General features: G+C 46.4%; 1 protein-coding gene across 1 annotated transcript in view; it reads left to right on the top strand.

Annotated features, from left to right (window-relative positions):
* SLC23A1 (solute carrier family 23 member 1) overlaps positions 1–21,032 on the top strand; it is a 334,606-nt gene that overhangs the window by 297,193 nt on the left and 16,381 nt on the right. The window lies entirely within an intron of this gene.

The following is a 21,032-nucleotide window of genomic DNA, read 5'->3' as shown; positions in this document are numbered from 1 at the left end:
CTATTGACATTAGGTGGCGCTACTTCCTCTTTACACATCCCATTAACAGGAATCCCCACAGCCTGCTGCTGTAGTGGGGCTTCAATATGAGCATTCCGTCTCTCCTCTGAACAACCCCACACTGCGTCAACTTCCCATATGTCTTCAAAGATCACAAAGTCCTGGCCCCTCTCAAATGGGTAGAACAAGTCTGGTGTTATACCGCCACCTTGGCACCTTACATTTTTGGACATATCAATGATCACTCTGTCCACAGTATAGTCAACAGTGCCCCCATGCATGCAGCGAACATTGACCTTTTTCTCGGTTTGACAGAAGACGAGAGGAATTCCTGTCAGAGTCACCTGACTCTTTGAGTCCATCAGTCCAGATACTGCTTCACGGTATAACATAACAGTAGACACCTGAGGCCTGTCATCAAACGGGAAGTCTATGCCGCACTCGGAATACGTAAAACACAAACATTGCTGTTCCCCTTTTGAAAGCTCCACCCCTTTTGGGTCACTATCCCCTTTTTAGACTCTGCCCCTTTTAGGGCCACCACCCCCTTTAGGGACTCCACCCCTTTTTGGGCAACTACTCCCTTTTGGGACGCCACCCCATTTTTTGGGATGCCCGGCCCCTTTTTGGCCAACCATAATTATTTGGGTCACTGCTCTGTTTTTGGGACTCCACCCCATTCTGGGGTACACCCTGTGGACCTCCCCACAGTACTTTCAAGTCCCAATAGTTCCACAGTATATGTCTCTTTAGCCTAGCACTGGCCCTTTAAGAGTCTGCGCGACCTAAATCAGCAATGTCCTTTTTTTTTTTTCTTCCTCTTTTTGCTGCAACTGCAGCTACACTTCACAAGGCTCTGCACCGCAGACATTGTGGACCCGCCGATCCACAGCAAGCCGCTTGTCACCTTCGTGGATCCGCCGATCCACAGCAAGCCGCTTGTCACCTTCGTGAACCTACCAAGCCACAGCAATCTTTGTGACCTCACCAAGCCACAGCATGCTGACTCTCAGGAAAAAAAAAACTCAGTCTCTCACTGACCTCTGGTCAGTATAGCACAGACTCCTGTCTGTTACAAAAAAAATCACTGATCCCGATCAGCACAACACACGGTTTTCAGACCATTACCCGCTGGCAACCTGCACGGGTTCCTGGACACCACTTGGCCTCAGAGGTGCCCCAGACACAATGTCTCTTTTTTTGTTTCACACTGACCCCAGTCAGCACAACACAGATCTCCATCCGTTCTCAGCTTTACAGCCCAAACACATTTTCTCACTGATCCCAATCAGCATAACACGGATCTCCATCCGTTACCTGTTGGTGTCGCACAGGTTCTCGGATAACTCTCTTCTCCTCGAAGGTATCCCACGAACAACAGTTCTCACTGATCCCGATCAGTATTTACTCACGGTTGTCAAGACCGTCCACACCTCTGGCTCAGTCCAGCCAGCGCTGCAACGTGTGCTCCTTGGATCTTTGCCCGGATTCGAAACACCAATTATAGGGGTTGTACTCGCTCGGATGCATAGGAGGAAACAGGAGGCACATTCTCTTCAGCGTTCATGTAGGTTTATTCACTCCATAAACCACATAGCAACATGAACAACAGGTAAACAGTCTTACATCAGATGGAAAAGTCCTTAGTGTCCATAGTAGAGCTCCGCTCTCTCTCAGACCTGTAGGCATTCAGGCTGTGCCATGTCCAGCACGTAGGCTCTCCAGCCTAAAGATGGTCTCTGTGTGTTGTTCAGGACATCTGTCCCCACGTGGAACCGTCCAACACACAGGCCACTCTGCAGTGTCCAGCCAGGACACATGGAAGTTTGCCCACCCTGACAGACTTCCAAACACTTTCACACCACGTGCCACACACACCTCTTTACATAGATGTAACCACACCCAGGAACCCATCACATGATTAGACATGTGGTTGTGACATCACCACAGGTCCTGAACCACACATAGATAGGCATGGTTATCCCCCTTACCCAGGGGTGAGGTATATGGGTAGCCAGACCCTCCCATCTCTCATAGCTACCCGTAACCTGGACCCAAATATACCAATCAATTCCTTATTGCTTTATGTGTATTAAAGAAAACACTCCAGGTTACATCACAGCAACAAGCCTTCTCTGTGATATATACCTCCCGTCGACTATACACCCTTTAGCCACGCTACAGCATGTACAGTATATGTGTTAAGACCGCTACTCAACTTCACTGCTCCGCTCCTGGCTCTCGGCGCGCTGTTCCTGCTCCTTTGGCTCACCTTGGTCGTTCTTCTTCCGGGTCCCGGCGCGCTTCCTCCTTGGTGACGCTGACTCCTTCCTTCGCTGCTCGTTCCTGCTGTCCTGCTTCCGGAGGGCTGCACGCTCGTCCCCGGCGGGCTCCTCCTCCACGTCCAGCTTCTGCACAGGCGCGCAGGGGTCTGCGTTTGACGCACTCGCTCCAGTCCTGATCCTCTGCTACTGGATGTTTAGATCCGGAAATCTTCTGCAGCCAATCCCGGAAAGGTTCACAGTATTTCAGGCCACCTCCTCTGCTAGGAGGTGCCTGAGTGTCATTTGCAATAGCTTCTGCCTCCGGCCACCTTCCGCTCTGTGCTTTAGTACTTCCGTGCTAGCTCCGTGTTCTACTCCTTGCCTATCGCTTTGTGCCTCCGTTTACCCTGCTCTCTCTGTTCTCTCTCTCCCTACAGTTTCGCTCCTGTTCCAGCTTTCCTTCAGCTCAAGCCTGACGACCACTACCCGTTTCCGTTGCCGTTGGTTCCACCGCCCTCGTTCCAGTGTTTCTGTTTAGGTCTTTTCTTTGTTTCCTCTCCTTCTGAGCCGTCCCTCTTGGTATCTGCTACCATGGATTAGTGATCTCTGGGCCTGCTCTTGACAGCCCCTGTATAGGGGTTGGTTAACTCTAGGTCAGCTCGCCCAGGGGTAGGTCTCTTCCACGGTCCAGAGGGTCCACTCTCGTTCTTACTTCCGATAACGTAATAGTACACTCAGGCCATGGACCCCGCAGGTGCCGCGTTTTCTGCCCAGAAAGAATTGGCACACTTGCGCGACAATCAGCAGCGCATCATGTCCTTCATGAAAACTATGGAGTCTCGTCTGACCTCTTTACAAACCTCCGACCCAGTTAATGCTTCTCAATTGGCGGGTCTGCAGCAAGAGCTCTCCCAGCAGCGCGATACGCAGGCGCGCATGCTCTCCTATATGGCCTCTATTGACGACGGCTTATTTAACTTGCAGTCTGTCTCCGCGGTCTCCGCTTAGGTGGCCTCACAGGACTCTAATTCTACGGCTTCACCCCTTCCGCCACCTCGCCTTGGCAAACCTCCAAGGTATAGCGGGGATCCCAAACTCTGTAGGGGATTCCTGAACCAGTGCTGTCTCCACTTCGAACTCCTTCCTCAACAATACCCTACCGATAGGGCCAAAGTGGCTTTTATTGTGTCTCGTTTAGAGGGGGAGGCTTTGGCTTGGATCAATCCTCTGTGGGAGCGGGATGATCCCATAGTCTCCCAATTAGCTATTTTTCTAGAAACTTTCCTAGCTTCTACGACCGAGTCGCTTTTCAACCTTCAACAGGGCTCTCAAACTGTTGGCCAATATGCCATCCGCTTTCGCACCCTAGCCTCTGAGCTAGGGTGGAACAATGAGGCTTTGGTTGGCACCTTCTGGCGAGGCATGTCCAGTCGGATAAAGGATGAGTTGGCTGGACGAGATACCCCAACCTCTTTAGAAGACATCATATCTCTGTCAACGCGCATTGACCTGCGCTTCCAAGAGCAAACTCGTGAGTCCGCTAGAGAGAGGAGGCCCGTTCGCTCTTTACCATCTGTTCGCAGGTCTGGGAGTCCGCAGCCTTTGTTGTCTCCTACTGCATCCGTACCTGAACCTATGCAAGTAGATCGTGTCAAGATGGCAGAGCAATGTCGTCGGGAGAGACGTTCCCAAGGACTCTGCTTCTACTGCGGTAGCGCTTCGCATTTACTGCGGTCTTGCCCCGAGAGACCGGAAAACTCCTCCACCTAGGACAGGTAAGAGAGGCCTCCCTAGGTGTTTCTGATTCCTCTCAACCCTTGTTTCTGTCCGTCTTGCTTATTTTTAAACTGAAGAGTTTTTCCAAGGTAGCGTATGTGGATTCAGGCGCGGCAGGCAATTTTATCAGTCTTGAGGTGGTTCGGAGGCTTCGTGTTCCAGTTCTCTCTTTGGACACTCCTTGTCTGATCGCCTCCGTAGATGGGAGACCCTTGCAAGACGCCGTCACCTTGGTTACGGAAGAAATTGAACTTCAGATCAGGGCTCTACATCATGAGAAGATCACTTTCTACATTCTGCCTAACTTCGCCCATGCTCTGTTATTTGGGTTACCGTGGCTCCGAACTCATGAACCTACTCTTGACTGGCATTTGGGTGACGTGCTCCGTTGGGGATCCACTTGTCAAAAACAATGCCTGCAGTCTGTTTGTCCTGTTATCCCGCCACCGGCAGTTTCCGTTCCCTTAAGTCTACCTTCTCCGTACTGGTCCTTCATATATGTTTTTGATAAGAAAGAAGCTGAGAGTCTTCCTCAACATCGTACCTATGACTGCCCGATCGAGCTTCTTCCCGGTTCCACCCCACCTAGAGGGAGAATTTACCCACTTTCTCCTGGTGAGACCAAAGCCATGTCTGAATACATCCAAGAGAATTTGTCTAAGGGATTCATTTGAAAGTCTTCTTCTCCCGCTGGTGCGGGATTCTTCTTCGTCAAGAAGAAGGACGGTTCACTTCGACCTTGCATTGACTACAGAGGTTTAAACAACATCATGGTCAAGAACAAGTACCCTCTACCTCTCATCCCTGAGCTTTTTGATCGACTTAGAGGGGCGCAAATTTTCACTAAGTTGGATCTTCGAGGTGCTTACAATCTTGTCCGAATCCGCGCTGGTGATGAACTTTTAACACTCGAGACGGTCATTATGAATACTTGGTCATGCAGTTCGGTCTCTGTAATGCTCCCGCAGTCTTCCAAGAATTCGTTAATGACATTTTCCGAGACCTTCTCTATTCCTGTGTTGTGGTATACTTGGACGACATCCTAGTGTTTTCGGTAGACTTACCGTCCCACAGAAGAAGTGTCCGTTTGGTTTTGCAACGACTAAGAGAAAACCGTCTTTATGCTAAATATGAGAAGTGTCTCTTCGAACAAACTTCTTTGCCCTTTCTTGGATACATCATTTCGGATTCCAGCCTTAAGATGGATCCTGAGAAAGTGAATGCCATTCTCAATTGGCCGCGTCCCCATGGGATAAAAGCCATCCAGCGGTTTCTAGGATTCGCTAACTACTACAGGCAATTCATTTCTCATTAGCTATTCGGCCTCTTTCTGCTCTCACCCACAAAGGTTCCAACCTGAAGACTTGGACCTCGGAGGCCGAGAATGCCTTTGTGCTCCTGAAGCAGTCCTTTTCCTCCGCTCCAGTACTACACCATCCTGAGATTAACAAGCCATTCGTTCTCGAGGTGGATGCCTCCTCCACGGGAGCCGGAGCAGTGCTCTCCCAAAGGTCCCCTATGGGTCGTCTGGTTCCTTGCAGATTGTTTTCCAAAACGTTTTCTGCGTCTGAACGTAATTATACCATTGGAGACCGAGAACTCTTGGCCATAAGACTAGCTCTGGAGGAATGGAGGCATCTTCTCGAAGGAGCTGTTCATCCATTCGTAATTTTCTCTGACCACAAGAATTTGGCCTACCTTCAGACCACGCAAAGACTTAATCCACGGTTTTCTCGTTGGTCCCTGTTCTTTGCCCGCTTCGATTTCGAGCTTTGTTTTCGGCCCGGCAGCAAAAATGTCAAGGCAGACGCTCTGTCCAGGCTTTCACAGCCAGAGGACGTAGACGAAGAACCTGCACATACCTTGGATCCCTGCAAGATCATCACGGTGGCTCCTTTAAGGATGGTCTGTCCTCCTCCAGGTAAGACCCTGGTGGCAGAGGACGACAGGGAGAGAGTGCTTCGTTGGGGACATTCTTCTAAATTGGCAGGTCATGCCGGGATAAAGAAGACCTTCCTTCTCATCTCTCGCTACTATTGGTGGCCTTTGTTGCGTCAAGATATCAAAGAGTTTGTCGCCTCTTGTCCTTCCTGTGCTAAATACAAAGTGCCAAGACAGTTACCTCGTGGAGGCCTGCTTTCTCTTCCAGTACCTTCTAGTCCGTGGCAGCACATCGCCATGGACTTCATTACCGATTTACCAAATTCCTCTGGCTGTACAGTCATCCTAACAGTAGTAGATCGGTTCTCCAAGATGGCTCATTTTGTTCCCCTGCCTGGTCTACCCTCGGCTCCAGAATTGGCGAAGATCTTTATTTCTAATATCTTCAAACTTCATGGTTTTCCTCAAAACATCGTATCCGACAGAGGAGTACAATTTACTTCGCATTTTTGGAGGGCACTATGCAAACTCCTGAAGGTTTCTTTAGATTTTTCATCTGCCTATCACCCTCAAACTAATGGTCAAGCTGAGCGGACAAATCAAATTGTAGCTGCCTATCTTCGTCACTTCACTAATGCCCACCAAAATGATTGGGTCAGCCTTCTGCCTTGGGCCGAGTTTGCCTATAATAATCACTCCAATGAGTCCTCAGCAAAGTCTCCTTTTTTCGTCGTGTTCGGACAGCATCCGAATATGCCTCTCCCGATTTCCTCTGTCTGGAGTACCGGCAGCTGATACTTTGACTTCGGACTTTTCTTCTATTTGGGGACAGGTTAAAGGAGCTCTCAATAAGGCATCTGTGAGGATGAAGAGATTTGCTGACAAGAGGCGACTAGATTCTTCTCCGTTTCTACCCGGCGACAAGGTCTGGCTCTCCTCACGTTACATTAGACTCAAGATACCATCCTGTAAGCTTGGTCCTCGCTACATCGGTCCCTTTGAGATTCTGAGTCGAGTCAATGATGTCGCCTACAAGCTGAAGTTGCCTGCCTCGCTCTGTGTTCCCAATACCTTCCATGTGTCCTTGCTCAAACTTGTTATTTTTAATCGCTTCCATCCTTCTTCCTGTGCCTCTCCTCAGCCTGTCTGTGCCAATAACATTTTTGAGGTGAGGGATATTTTAGCCATGAAGAGGGTTCGTGGGAGAAAATTTTTCTTGGTGGATTGGAAGGGTTTTGGTCCTGAGGAGAGATCGTGGGAGCCTCTGGAGAATATCAATGCACCTCGCCTTCTAAACAAATTCCTCTCCAGTTTTGGGAGGGGGGATTTTAAGGAGGGGGGGTACTGTTATGACCGCTACTCACCTTCGCTCCTCTGCTCCTGGCTCTCGGCGCGCTGTTCCTGCTCCTTTGGCTCGCCTCGGTCGCTCTTCTTCCAGGTCCCGGCGCGCTTCCTCCTTGGCGACGCTGACTCCTTCCTTCGCTGCTCGTTCCTGCTGTCCTGCTTCCGGAGGGCGGCGCGCTCGTCCCCGGTGGGCTCCTCCTCCACGTCCAGCTTCTGCGCAAACGCGCAGGTGTCTGCGTTTGACACACTCGCTCCAGTCCTGATCCTCTGCTATTGCATGTTTAGATCCAGAAATCTTCTGCAGCCAATCCCGGAAAGGTTCACAGTATTTCAGGCCACCTCCTCTGCTAGGAGGTGCCTGAGTGTCATTTGCAAAAGCTTCTGCCTCCGGCCACCTTCCGCTCTGTGCTTTAGTACTTCCGTGCTAGCTCCGTGTTCTACTCCTTGCCTCTCGCTTTGTGCCTCCATTTACCCTGCTCTCTCCGTTCTCTCTCTCCCTACAGTTTCGCTCCTGTTCCAGATTTCCTTCAGCTCAAGCCTGACGTCCACTCCCCGTTTCCATTGCCGATGGTTCCACCGCCCTCGTTCCAGTGTTTCTGTTTAGGTCCTTTCTTTGTTTCCTCTCCTTCTGAGCCATCCCTCTTGGTATCTGCTACCGTGGATTAGTGATCTCTGGGCCTGCTCCTGACAGCCCCTGTATAGTGGTTGGTTAACTCTAGGTCAGCTCGCCCAGGGGTAGGTCTCTGTTGTGAATTCCGCTTTTGGGCTCCCTCCGGTGGTTGTAAGTGACATTTTTGTGAGTTCTGCTCTTGGGCTCCCTCCTGTGGTTTTGAGTGGTATGGCTGCTTCTTGGATTTAGCTTCAGCAGCTGTTTTCACTGATCGTCTTTCTGGCTCGGCTATATTAGTCTGGCCTTATCCCTCATTCAATGCAAGTTGTCAATTGTTCCTGCCTGGAGTCATTGCTCTTAGGATTTTCCTGACACCAGTTCAGCAAAAGCTAAGTCCTTGCTTTTCCTTTTGCAGTTCACTTGTTGTGGACTTGTTGTTCAGCACTTTCTATGTTTTGTTCATTTGTCCAGCTTATCAGTATGGATCTATTCAGCTAGGCTGGAAGCTCTGGGCAGCAGAGTTTGCCCTCCACACCTTTAGTTAGGTGTGGAGATTTTTGCATTCCTCTGCGGTGGACTTTTTCTAGTTTTTATTACTGACCGCACAGCGTTCGGTCCTGTACTTTTTCTATCTAGCTAGTAGTGGCCTCCTGTGCTTAATCTTGTTTCATACTACGTATGTCTTTTCCTTCTCCTCTCACAGTCATTACTTGTGGGGGGCTAATCTATCCTTTGGGGATTTTCTCTGAGGCAAGATAGTTTTCCTGCTTCTATCTTTAGGGGTAGTTAGCTCTTAGGCTGTGACAAGATGCCTAGGGAGAGTTAGGAGCATTCCACGGCTACTTCTAGTGTTGTGTCGAGCTTAGGGACTGCGGTCAGTATAGTTACCACCTGCTCAGAGCTAGTCGCATGTCGCTCCTTAATCACCAGACCATAACAGTACAACTGGCCAAAAATGAGCTGAATGCATCTCAAAAGAAGGAAAAGAAAAAGAGTTCTGAGCCATTTTTTTTTCTTTAGTTTGTTTTGTCTTTTTCCTTCCTCTTAATTTCTGGGCGATTCAGGATTTGGATGCAGGCATGGATGTTCAGGGGTTGTTTTCTCGTGTGGATCAGCTTGCTGCAAGAGTACAGAGCATTCAAGACTATGTTGTTCAGACTCTGGCCTTAGAGCCTAGAATTCCTACTCTTGATTTGTTTTACGGGGATACATCTAAGTTTTTGAACTTTAAAAATAACTGCAAATTGTTTTTTGCTCTGAAACCCCGTTCCTCTGGTGACCCCATTCAGCAAGTAAAAATAGTTATTTCTCTGCTGCGTGGCGACTCTCAGGACTGGGCATTCTCTCTTGAGTCAGGGGATCCGGCATTGCTCAATGTAGATGCATTCTTTCAATCGCTCGAATTATTGTATGACGAACCTAACTCTGTAGAGCATGCTGAGAAAACACTATTGGCCCTGTGTCAGGGTCAGGAAGCGGCAGAATTATACTGCCAGAAATTTAGAAAATGGTCTGTGCTCACTAAATGGAATGAGGACGCTCTGGCAGCAATTTTCAGAAAGGGTCTTTCTGAAGCCCTTAAAGATGTTAGGCTTGGTTCCCATTGCGTTAATGGGAAAGCGCTAACGGACAGCGTTGCACGGCGAAATTAACGCCGTGCAACGCGTCCGTTAGCGTGCCCATTCACGGCAATGGGAACGCGCAGCACTAGCGCGTGCCATGTTCGGCACGCATTAGCGACGCACCGGTGTTTCCTGGCGTGCCGCGGACGCTGCTTGCGGCGTCCGAGGCGCGCCCGCGGTCCGTTCCCCGCTCTCGCAGATCGGGGATCTGCGAGAGCGGGGACGTTACCGCGACCCCGGGACGCGGCCCCATAAAAACATTGCGTTAGCGCAACCCGCTAGCGCTAGCGCTAAACGGGTTGCACTAACGCAATATGAACCTAGCCTTATGGTGGGGTTTCCCACACCTGTTGGTTTGAGCGAATCTATGTCTCTGGCCATTCAGATTGATCGGCGCCTGCACGAACGCAAAGTGGTGCACCATATGGCAGTGTCCTCTGAGCAGAGTCCTGAGGCCATGCAATGTGTTAGGATTTTGACTAGAGCGGAACAGAGGAGATACAGACGTCAGAATGGGCTGTGTTTTTACTGTGGTGATTCTACTCATGCTATTTCTGATTGCCCTAAGCGTATTAAGAGGGTCGCTAGATCTGTTACCATTAGTACTGTGCAGCCTAAGTTTCTCCTGTCTGTGACCCTGATTTGCTCATTGTCATCTTTTTCTGTCATGGCATTTGTGGATTTGGGCGCTGCTCTGAACTTAATGGACTTAGAATTCGCTAGGCGCTGTGGTTTTTCTTTGCAGCCTTTGCAGAGTCCCATACCCTTGAGGGGTATTGATGCTACACCATTGGCCAAGAATAAACCTCAGTATTGGACTCAGCTGACTATGTGCATGGCTCCTGCACATCAGGAAGATTGCCGTTTTCTGGTGTTGCATAACTTACATGATGTTGTTGTACTGGGTTTTCCATGGTTACAAGTACACAATCCAGTGCTGGATTGGAAATCTATGTCTGTGACTAGTTGGGGTTGTCAAGGGGTACATAGTGACATTCCTTTAATGTCAATTTCCTCTTCCCCCTCTTCTGATGTTCCTGAATTTTTGTCAGATTTCCAGGATGTATTCGATGAGCCCAAGTCCAGTTCCCTTCCTCCACATAGGGACTGTGATTGTGCTATTGACTTGATTCCTGGCTGTAAGTTCCCTAAGGGCCGACTTTTCAATATGTCTGTGCCAGAGCATGCCGCCATGCGGAGCTATGTTAAGGAGTCTTTAGAGAAGGGGCATATTCGGCCATCTTCGTCACCATTGGGAGCGGGATTCTTTTTTTGTTGCCAAGAAGGATGGCTCCTTAAGACCCTGTATTGATTATCGCCTTCTTAATAAGATCACGGTCAAGTTCCAATACCCTTTACCTTTGCTCTCTGATTTGTTTGCTAGGATTAAGGGGGCTAGTTGGTTTACCAAGATTGACCTTCGAGGGGCATATAATCTTGTTCGTATTAAACAGGGTGACGAAAGGAAAACTGCATTTAATATGCCCGAAGGCCATTTTGAATACCTGGTGATGCCTTTCGGGCTTTCTAATGCTCCTTCTGTATTTCAGTCCTTTATGCATGATATTTTCCGCAATTAGCTTGACAAATTCTTGATTGTGTATTTGGATGATATTTTGATTTTTTCCAATAATTGGGAGTCTCATGTGAAGCAGGTCAGGATGGTATTCCAGATCCTTCGTGATAATGCTCTATTTGTGAAGGGGTCTAAGTGCCTATTTGGAGTTCAGAAGGTCTCTTTTTTGGGGTTTAATTTTTCCCCTTTGTCTATAGAAATGGATCCTGTTAAGGTCCAAGCCATTCATGACTGGATTCAACCCACATCTGTGAAGAGCCTTCAGAAATTTTTGGGCTTTGCTAATTTTTATCGCCGTTTCATTGCCAACTTCTCTAGTGTGGTTAAACCCCTGACCGATTTGACGAAGAAAGGCACTGATGTGACTAATTGGTCCTCTGAGGCTGTTGAGGCCTTTCAGGAGCTTAAACGCCGATTTACTTCTGCCCCTGTCTTGCGTCAGCCGGATGTTTCTCTTCCCTTTCAGGTTGAGGTTGACGCTTCTGAGATTGGGGCAGGGGCCGTTTTGTCACAGAGGAACTCTGATGGTTCCTTGATGAAGCCATGTGCCTTCTTTTCCCGAAAGTTTTCGCCTGCAGAACGCAATTATGATGTTGGCAATCGGGAGTTGTTGGCTATGAAGTGGGCATTTGAGGAGTGGCGACATTGCCTTGAGGGAGCCAAGCACCGCATTGTGGTCTTGACCGATCATAAGAATCTGATTTACCTTGAGTCGGCCAAGCGGCTGAACCCTAGACAGGCTCGGTGGTCCCTGTTTTTCTCCCGTTTTGATTTTGTGGTCTCATATCTTCCAGGATCTAAGAATGTTAAAGCGGATGCCCTCTCTAGGAGTTTTTTGCCGGATTCTCCTAGAGTCCTTGAGCCGGTTGGCATTCTTAGGGAAGGGGTGATTCTGTCTGCCATCTCCCCTGATTTGCGGCGGGCGCTTCGGGTGTTTCAGGCTGATAAACCTGACCGCTGTCCTGTGGGGAAGCTGTTTGTTCCTGATAGATGGACAAGTAAGGTAATTTCTGAGGTCCATTGTTCTGTGTTGGCCGGTCATCGTGGGATTTTTGGTACCAGAGATTTGGTTGCTAGGTCCTTTTGGTGGCCTTCCTTGTCGCGGGATGTGCGTTCTTTTGTGCAGTCCTGTGCCCGGGCTAAGCCTTGCTGTTCCCGCGCTAGTGGGATGCTTTTGCCTTTGCCCGTCCCGGAGAGGCCTTGGACGCATATTTCCATGGATTTTATTTCGGATCTTCCTGTTTCCCAGAAGATGTCTGTTATCTGGGTTGTTTGTGACCGGTTCTCTAAAATGGTCCATTTGGTACCTTTGCCTAAATTGCCTTCCTCCTCTGATTTGATTCCATTGTTTTTTCAACATGTAGTTCGTTTGCATGGCATTCCGGAGAATATTGTGTCTGACAGAGGTTCCCAGTTTGTTTCCAGGTTTTGGCGGGCCTTTGTGCTAGGATGGGTATTGATTTGTCTTTTTCTTCGGCGTTCCATCCTCAGACAAATGGTCAAACTGAGCGAACTAATCAAACCTTGGAGACCTATTTGAGATGCTTTGTGTCTGCTGATCAGGATGATTGGGTGACTTTCTTGCCGTTGGCCGAGTTTGCCCTTAATAATCGGGCCAGTTTGGCTACTTTGGTTTCGCCTTTCTTTTGTAATTTTGGTTTCCATCCTCGTTTTTCTTCAGGGCAGGTTGAGCCTTCTGATTGTCCTGGTGTAGATTCTGTGATGCACAGGTTACAGCAGATTTGGACTCATGTGGTGGACAATTTGACGTCCCAGGAAAAGGCTCAGCGTTTTGCTAACCGCCGTCGGTGTGTTGGTCCTCGGCTTCGTGTGGGGGATTTGGTCTGGTTGTCCTCTCGTCATGTTCCTATGAAGGTTTCTTCCCCTAAGTTCAAGCCTCGGTTTATTGGTCCTTATAAGGTCTCTGAGATTATCAATCCTGTGTGTTTTCGTTTGGCCCTTCAAGCCTCTTTTGCCATCCACAATGTTTTCCATAGATCTTTGTTGCGGAGATATGTGGTGCCCGTTGTTCCATCTGTTGATCCTCCTGCCCGGTGTTGGTTGAGGGGGAGTTGAAATATGTGGTTGAGAAAATTTTGGATTCTCGTTTTTCGAGGCGGAAGCTTCAGTATCTTGTCAATTGGAAGGGTTATGGCCAGGAGGATAATTCTTGGGTTGTTGCCTCCGATGTTCATGCCTCCGATTTGGTTCGTGCTTTTCATTTGGCTCGTCCTGATCGGCCTGGGGGCTCTGGTGAGGGTTCGGTGACCCCTCCTCAAGGGGGGGGTACTGTTGTGAATTCCGCTCTTGGGCTCCCTCCGGTGGTTGTAAGTGGCATTTTTGTGAGTTCTGCTCTTGGGCTCCCTCCTGTGGTTTTGAGTGGTATGGCTGCTTCTTGGATTTAGCTTCAGCAGCTGTTTTCACTGATCGTCTTTCTGGCTCGGCTATATTAGTCTGGCCTTATCCCTCATTCAATGCCAGTTGTCAATTGTTCCTGCCTGGAGTCATTGCTCTTAGGATTTTCCTGACACTCTGACCAGTTCAGCAAAAGCTAAGTCCTTGCTTTTCCTTTTGCAGTTCATTTGTTGTGGACTTGTTGTTCAGCACTTTCTATGTTTTGTTCATTTGTCCAGCTTATCAGTATGGATCTATTCAGCTAGGCTGGAAGCTCTGGGCAGCAGAGTTTGCCCTCCACACCTTTAGTTAGGTGTGGAGATTTTTGCATTCCTCTGCGGTGGACTTTTTCTAGTTTTTATTACTGACCGCACAGCGTTCTGTCCTGTACTTTTTCTATCTAGCTAGAAGTGGCCTCCTGTGCTTAATCTTGTTTCATACTACGTATGTCTTTTCCTTCTCCTCTCACAGTCATTACTTGTGGGGGGCTAATCTATCCTTTAGGGATTTTCTCTGAGGCAAGATAGTTTTCCTGCTTCTATCTTTAGGGGTAGTTAGCTCTTAGGCTGTGACGAGATGCCTAGGGAGAGTTAGGAGCATTCCACGGCTACTTCTAGTGTTGTGTCGAGCTTAGGGACTGCGGTCAGTATAGTTACCACCTGCTCAGAGCTAGTCGCATGTCACTCCTTAATCACCAGACCATAACAGGTCTCTTCCACGGTCCAGAGGGTCCACTCTCGTTCTTACCTCCGATAACGTAATAATATGTATATGTGTAACTGTGTACAGTATATGTGTGTATGTACAGTATATGTATGTGTGTATCTAGGTGTGTGTATGTATGTGTGTGTACATCTGTGTATGTGTGTGTGAGTATCTATGTACAGTATATGCATATGTATGTATATACAGTGGGTACGGAAAGTATTCTGACCCCTTTACATTTTTCACTCTTTGTTTCATTGCAGCCATTTGGTAAATTCAAAAAAAGTTCATTTTTTCCTCATTAATGTACACTCTGCACCCCATCTCGACTGAAAAAAACAGAAATGTAGAAAAAACTGAAATATCACATGGTCATAAGTATTCAGACCCTTTGCAACAAGATTTTCACACCTGGATTTGGGGATCCTCTGCCATTCTTTCTTGCTTATCCTCTCCAGTTCCATCAGGTTGGATGGTTAACGTCGGTGGACAGACATTTTCAGGTCACTCCAGAGATGCTCAATTGGGTTTAGGTCAGGGCTCTGGCTGGACCAGTCAAGAATAGTCACAGAGTTGTTCTGAAGCCACTCCTTTGCTATTTTAGCTGTGTGCTTAGGGTTATTGTCTTGTCAAGTCTGAGGTCCAGAGCACTCTGGAAGAGATTTTTATCCAGGATATCTCTGTACTTGGCCGCATTCATGTTTTCTTCAATGACAACCAGTCATCCTGTTCATGCAGATTAAAAACACCTCCATAGCATGATGCTGCCACCACCATGTTTCACTGTTGGGATTGGATTGGGCAGGTGATGAGCAGCGCCTGGTTTTCTCCACATATACCGCTTAGAATTATATCTAAAAGGGCTATCTTCTTCTCATCAGACTGGAGAATCTTATTTCCCATAGTCTGGGAGACCTTCATGTGTTTTTCAGCAAACTCTATGCAGACTTTCATATGTCGTGCACTGAGGAGAGGTTTCCGTTGGGCCACTCTGCCATAAAGGCCTGACTGGTGGAAGGCTGCAGTGATAGTTGACTTTGTGGAACTTTCACCCATTTCCCTACTCTCTTGGGGTTCTTCTTTACCTTTCTCACCAAGGCTCTTCTCCCACGATTACTCAGTTTGGCTGGACAGCCAGGTCTAGGAAGACTTCTGGTGGTCCCAAACTTCTTCCATTTAAGTATTATGGAGGCCACTGTGCTCTTAGGAACCTTGAGTACTCCAGAAATTCTGTTGTAAGCTTGGCCAGATCTGTACCTTACCACAATTCTGTCTCTGAGCTCCATGGCCTTTGACCTCATGATTCTCATTTGGTCTGACATGCACTGTGAGCTGTGAGGTCTTATATAGGCAGGTGTGTGCCTTTCCAAATCAAGAAAGTCCAAGAGAAAAGGCCAAAAAAAAGTGCACTTACCCGTGTTTGGTGGTCACAATTTTTATTCGGACATTTTTCCAAAATATGCAGGGAGGGATGTGAACAAAGCGGACAACGGCCGTTTCGTGCCTCATCACTTCAACGGGTCCTACACCCGTTGAATAACAAAGGGTTATTTTCCTGTTTTTCTTTCCAAATCAAGTCCTATCAGTTTAATTAAACACAGCTGGACTCCAATTAAGGAGCAGAACCACCTTAAGACAGATCACAAGGAAATGGACAGCATGTGACTTAACCCCTTTCTGGCATTGGACGTACTATTCCGTCCATGTGACCTGGGACTTAATTCCCTGGACGGAATAGTGCATCCCGCGCGATCAGCCACGCTCACGGGGGAAGCGCCGCCGATCGCGGCCAGGTGTCAGCTGATTCTCACAGTTGACTCCTGGCACTATGTGCCAGGAGTGGTCATGGACCGCTCCCAACACTTTAACCCCCAAAACACTCCAATCAAACAAGATCACAGCATTCTGGTGGCATAGGGAAGCATCACGCAGGGAGGGGGCTCCCAGCGTGCTTCCCTGAGACCTTCAGAACAATGCGATGTGATGGTGTTGTTCCGAGGGCCTCCTCCCTGCAGGCCCCTGGATCCAAGATGACCGCGGGGTCCTGCAGGGAGGTGGCTTTTCAGTGCCTTCTGAGAGCAGGCGCCGGCAAGCCTCCTTCACTGCCTGTCAGGTCGCTGATCTGACATAGTGCTGTGCAAAGTGTCAAATCAGCAATCTGACACTATATAGTGATGTCCCACCCTGGGACAAAGTAAAAAAGTTTAAAAAAAAAAGTTAATATGGGTAAAATTATATTTTAAAAAATTCCTAAATAAAGAAAAATAAAGAAAGAAATATTGTTCCAATAAATACATTTCTTTGTGTAAAAAAACAATAAAAGTACACATATTTAGCATCTCTGCATTTATAACGACCCAACCTATAAAACTGTCCCACGAGTTAACCCCTTTAGTGAACACCGTAAAAAAAAATGAGGCAAAACACAATGTTTTATCATCATACCGCCAAACAAAAAGTGGAATAACACGCGATCAAAAAGACGGATATAAATAAACAGGGTACCACTGAAAACATCGTCTTCTCCCGCAAAAAAACGAGCCACCATACAGCATCATCAGCGAACAATTAAAAAAGTTATAGTTCTCAGAATAAAGCGATGCAAAAACAATTATTTTTTATATAAAATAGTTTTTATTGTATAAAAGCACCAAAACATTTAAAAAATTATATAAATGAGGTATCGCTGTAATCGTACTAACCCAAAGAATAAAACTGCCTTATCAATTTTACCACAATTTTACCCCACCCAAAAGAAATTCATGAATTGCTGGTTTTTGTTCATTCTGCCTCCCAAAAATCATAATAAAAAGCGATCAAAAAAGTCATGTGCCTGAAAATGGTACCAATAAAAATGTCAACTTGTCCAGCAAAAAACAAGACCTCACATGACTCTGTGGGCCAAAATATGGAAAAATTATAGCTCTCAAAATGTGGTGATGCAAAAACTCTTTTTTGCAACAAAAAGCATCTTTTAGTGTCTTTTAGCGTGTGACAGCTGCCAAACATAAAAACCCGCTTTAAATAGTAAATCAAATCCCCCTTTATCACCCCCTTAATTAGGGAAAAATAATAAAATAAAATTATTTATTTCCATTTTCCCATTAGGGTTAGGGCTAAAGTTAGGGTTAGGGTTGGGGGTAAAGTTAGGGTTAGGGTTGGGGCTAAAGTTAGGGTTGGGGCTAGAGTTGCAGTTACGGTTTGGATTACGTTTACGGTTGGGATTGGGGTTAGGGTTGGGATTAGGGTTGAGGTGTATCAGGGTTATGGGTGTGGTTAGCGTTATGGTTAGGGTTGGGATTAGGGTTAGGGGTGTGTTGGGGTTATGGGTGTGTTGGGGTTAGGATTGTGGTTAGGGTTGGGATTAGGGTTAGGGGTGCGGTTAGGGTTGGGATTAGGGTTAGGGGTGTGTTTGGGTTAGGGGTGTGGCTATGGTTAGGGTTGGGATTAGGGTTAGGGGTGTGTTGGGGTTATGGGTGTGTTGGGGTTAGGATTGTGGTTAGGGTTGGGATTAGGGTTAGGGGTGTGGTTAGGGTTGGGATTAGGGTTAGGGGTGTGTTCGGGTTAGGGGTGTGGCTATGGTTAGGGTTGGGATTAGGGTTAGGGGTGTGTTGGAGTTAGGGTTGGAGTTAGAATTGGGGGGTTTCCTCTGTTTAGGCACATCAGGGGCTCTCCAATCGCGACATGGCATCTCAATACCAGCCATTTCTGCGTTGAAAAAGTAAAACGGTGCTCTTTCCCTTCCAAGCTCTGCCGTGCGCCCAAACAGTGATTTACCCCCACATATGGGGTATCAGCGTACTCAGGACAAATTGGACAACAACTTTTATTATCCAATAAATCCTGTTACCCTTGGAAAAATACAAAATTGGGGGATAAAAAATCATTTTTGTGGAAAAAAATGATTTTTTATTTTCACGCCTCTGCGTTATAAACTTTAGTGAAACATTTGGGGGTTCAAAGATCTCACAGCATATCTAGATAAGTTCCTTGGGGGTCTAGTTTCCAATATGTGGTTACTTGTCGTGGGTTTCTACTGTTTAGGTACATGAGGGGCTCTGCAAACGCAATGTCACGCCCACAGACCATTCCATGAAGTCTTCTTTCCAAAACAGTGCTCCTTCCTTTCCGAGCTCTGCACTGTGCCCAAATGGTGGTTTCCCCCCACATATGGGGTATCAGCGTACTTAGGACAAATTGCACAACAACTTTTGGGATCCAATTTCTCCTGTTACTCTTGGGAAAATAAAAAATTGGGGTCGAAAAAAAATTTTTGTGAAAAAAAATGATTTTTTTATTTTTATGGCTCTACTTTATAAATTTCTGTGAAGCACTTGGTAGTTCAAAGTGCTCACCACACATCTAGATAAGTTCCTTAGGGGGTATACATTCCAAAATGGTGTCACTTGTGGGGGCTTTCCACTGTTTAGGCACATCAGGGGCTATCCAAACGCAAAATGGTGTCGGATCTCAATTCCAGCCAATTTTGTATTGAAAAGTCAAAAGGCACTCCTTCCCTTCCGAGCTCTGCCATGCCCCCAAACAGTGGTTTACCCCCACATATGGGGTATCGGCATACTCAGGACAAATTGTACAACAACTTTTGGGATCCAATTTCTCCTGTTATCCTTGGTAAAATAAAACAAATTGGATCTGAATAAATATTTTGTGAAAAAAAGTTAATGTTCTTTTTTTTTTTAAACATTCCAAAAATTCCTGTGAAGCACCTAAAGGGTTAATAAGCTTCTTGAATGTGGTTTTGAGCACCTTGAGGGGTGCAGTTTTTAGAATGGTGTCACTTTTGGGTATTTTCAATCTCATAGACCACTCAAAGTGATTTCAAATGTGATGTTGTCCTTATAAAAATGGTGTTGTAAAAATGAGAAATCGCTGGTCAAGTTTTATCCCTTATAACTCCCTAACAAAAAACATATGGTTCCAAAATTGTGCTGATATACAGTAGGCATGTGGGAAATGAAATGTTACTTAAGTATTTTGTGTGATATATCTGTGTGATTTAAGGGAATGAAAATTAAAAGTTGGAAAATTGCGAAATTTTCAACATTTTTGCCAAATTTCTGTTTTTTTCACAAAAAAGCAAGTCATATCAAATACATTTTTACCACTCACGTGAAGTACAATATGTCACGAGAAAACAGTGGCAGAATCACCGGGATCCATGGAAGCGTTTCAGAGTTACAACCTCATAAATGGACAGTGGTCAGAATTGTAAGAATTGGTCTGGTCATTAACGTGCAAACAACCCTTGGGGGTTAAGGGGTTAGATATAAATGTCTGAGCAAATTGTCTGAATACTTATGACAATGTGATATTTCAGGTTTTTTTATTAAATTTGCAAAAATGTCTACATTTCTGGGGGTTTTTTCAGTCAAGATGGAGTGAAGAGTGTACATTAATGTGAAAAAATTAACCTTTTTTGAAATTACCATATGGCTGCAATTAAACATTTAAATGATACCTTTGAGAAAGCGGTAATAACAAGAGCGAAACGCGCGTCGGGGGTCTTTGTCTTGATCCTGGTTCCAGTCCGGTGTGCTCCCCTGCCCTCTATACCTGCGGTAAGCTTCGCATTATATATGCCTACTACAGGAGACTTTGTGTCACCTTATTGCATTTACTACTACGGCTGCTGCTTGCGGCTATGTTCACTACCAGTTAGCTGATTATATCAGACTGGTCTACTTCTTGGGCACTGCACACCGGTGGACACCTGATTCCCTTAACCATCCTTATGCACTTTTATCTATGTCTTTGTAGCATACTATTGCTGTACTTTTGATATGTGTTTATTATCACTTTGTATATTTAATAAATTTATATACCCGTTATACTCCTTTTTTCTCCTTGCCTTTATCATAAGTACGGTGTGGGTTGCCTTGTTTGTAGGCTTTGGGTCTCTTACCACTGTTTAGTGCTAATAGCCCCTTTCTTCTCTTCAAAACATGTGCTCTGGTTTTGTTGTAGTCCTTCTTTTCAGAGATGCACAAAGCTGTGGTTCGACAGTGCAGCTAGCTCCATCTTAGTGGAAACAATTTTTCTTTCCTTTAACAAAATGGTGCCATTTTGAGGAAGAAATTAGTTTTTTTTCTCAACAAATTTATATCACTAAATAAAATGAATATATGGATATTATAGATCCGATCATGCTACAGCACAAGTGCCGGCAACTGCATGATGAATGATGAATGTAGATTTTTTTTTTTTAAACAATAAGACATGCAGTATATAAAATAGGAGGCAGGTCACTAAGGGATCAGTGACCTGTCATAAGCTATAGGGATGAATATGTTAGCAGAGCACCACATAAAGACCCCCCACAGGCTACCCCGGAGTGCCAGAATCTCATTAACTGAAAACTGAAAATAAAGATTAAACAAAAACCACAAGACGATTTCATCAACCAAGGTATCATTTTAATCAGTATAATGACGCCAACCTGACACTGTCTGTATGTTAAGATCCAAATTGAAGAAAGGGACAGCACCACACCAGGAAGTGAAAAAGCAGCTCACATTTTATTCTGCCTCCTGCGGCAGGAGGCAGAATAAAATGTGAGCTGCTTTTTCACTCCCTGGTGTGGTGCTGTCCCTTTCTTCAATTTGGATCTGGACCTTTATCTGGGATGGACCCCCTGGTGAGGACGTGCACCCTGATGTCCATAGAGACGATGTAATTATAGGGTGCGGCCTTACCATTTTCTTTGATACTGTCTGTATGTTAGTCAGCACAATCCTGCTGACGGGGACACTTTAAGCCGAGTTCCTGGCGGCAATTGTACGAGCACAGCTTATGTGCCCACATGATAGCCATGACATAACTGTACGTCATATGTCAGAAAC

The sequence above is a fragment of the Ranitomeya imitator genome, chromosome 4, assembly GCF_032444005.1.
Source record: "Ranitomeya imitator isolate aRanImi1 chromosome 4, aRanImi1.pri, whole genome shotgun sequence".
Classification (NCBI taxonomy): Eukaryota; Metazoa; Chordata; class Amphibia; order Anura; family Dendrobatidae; genus Ranitomeya; species Ranitomeya imitator.
Note: the sequence above shows the minus strand (reverse complement) of the source record. Positions and strands in the feature narration are given on the sequence as shown.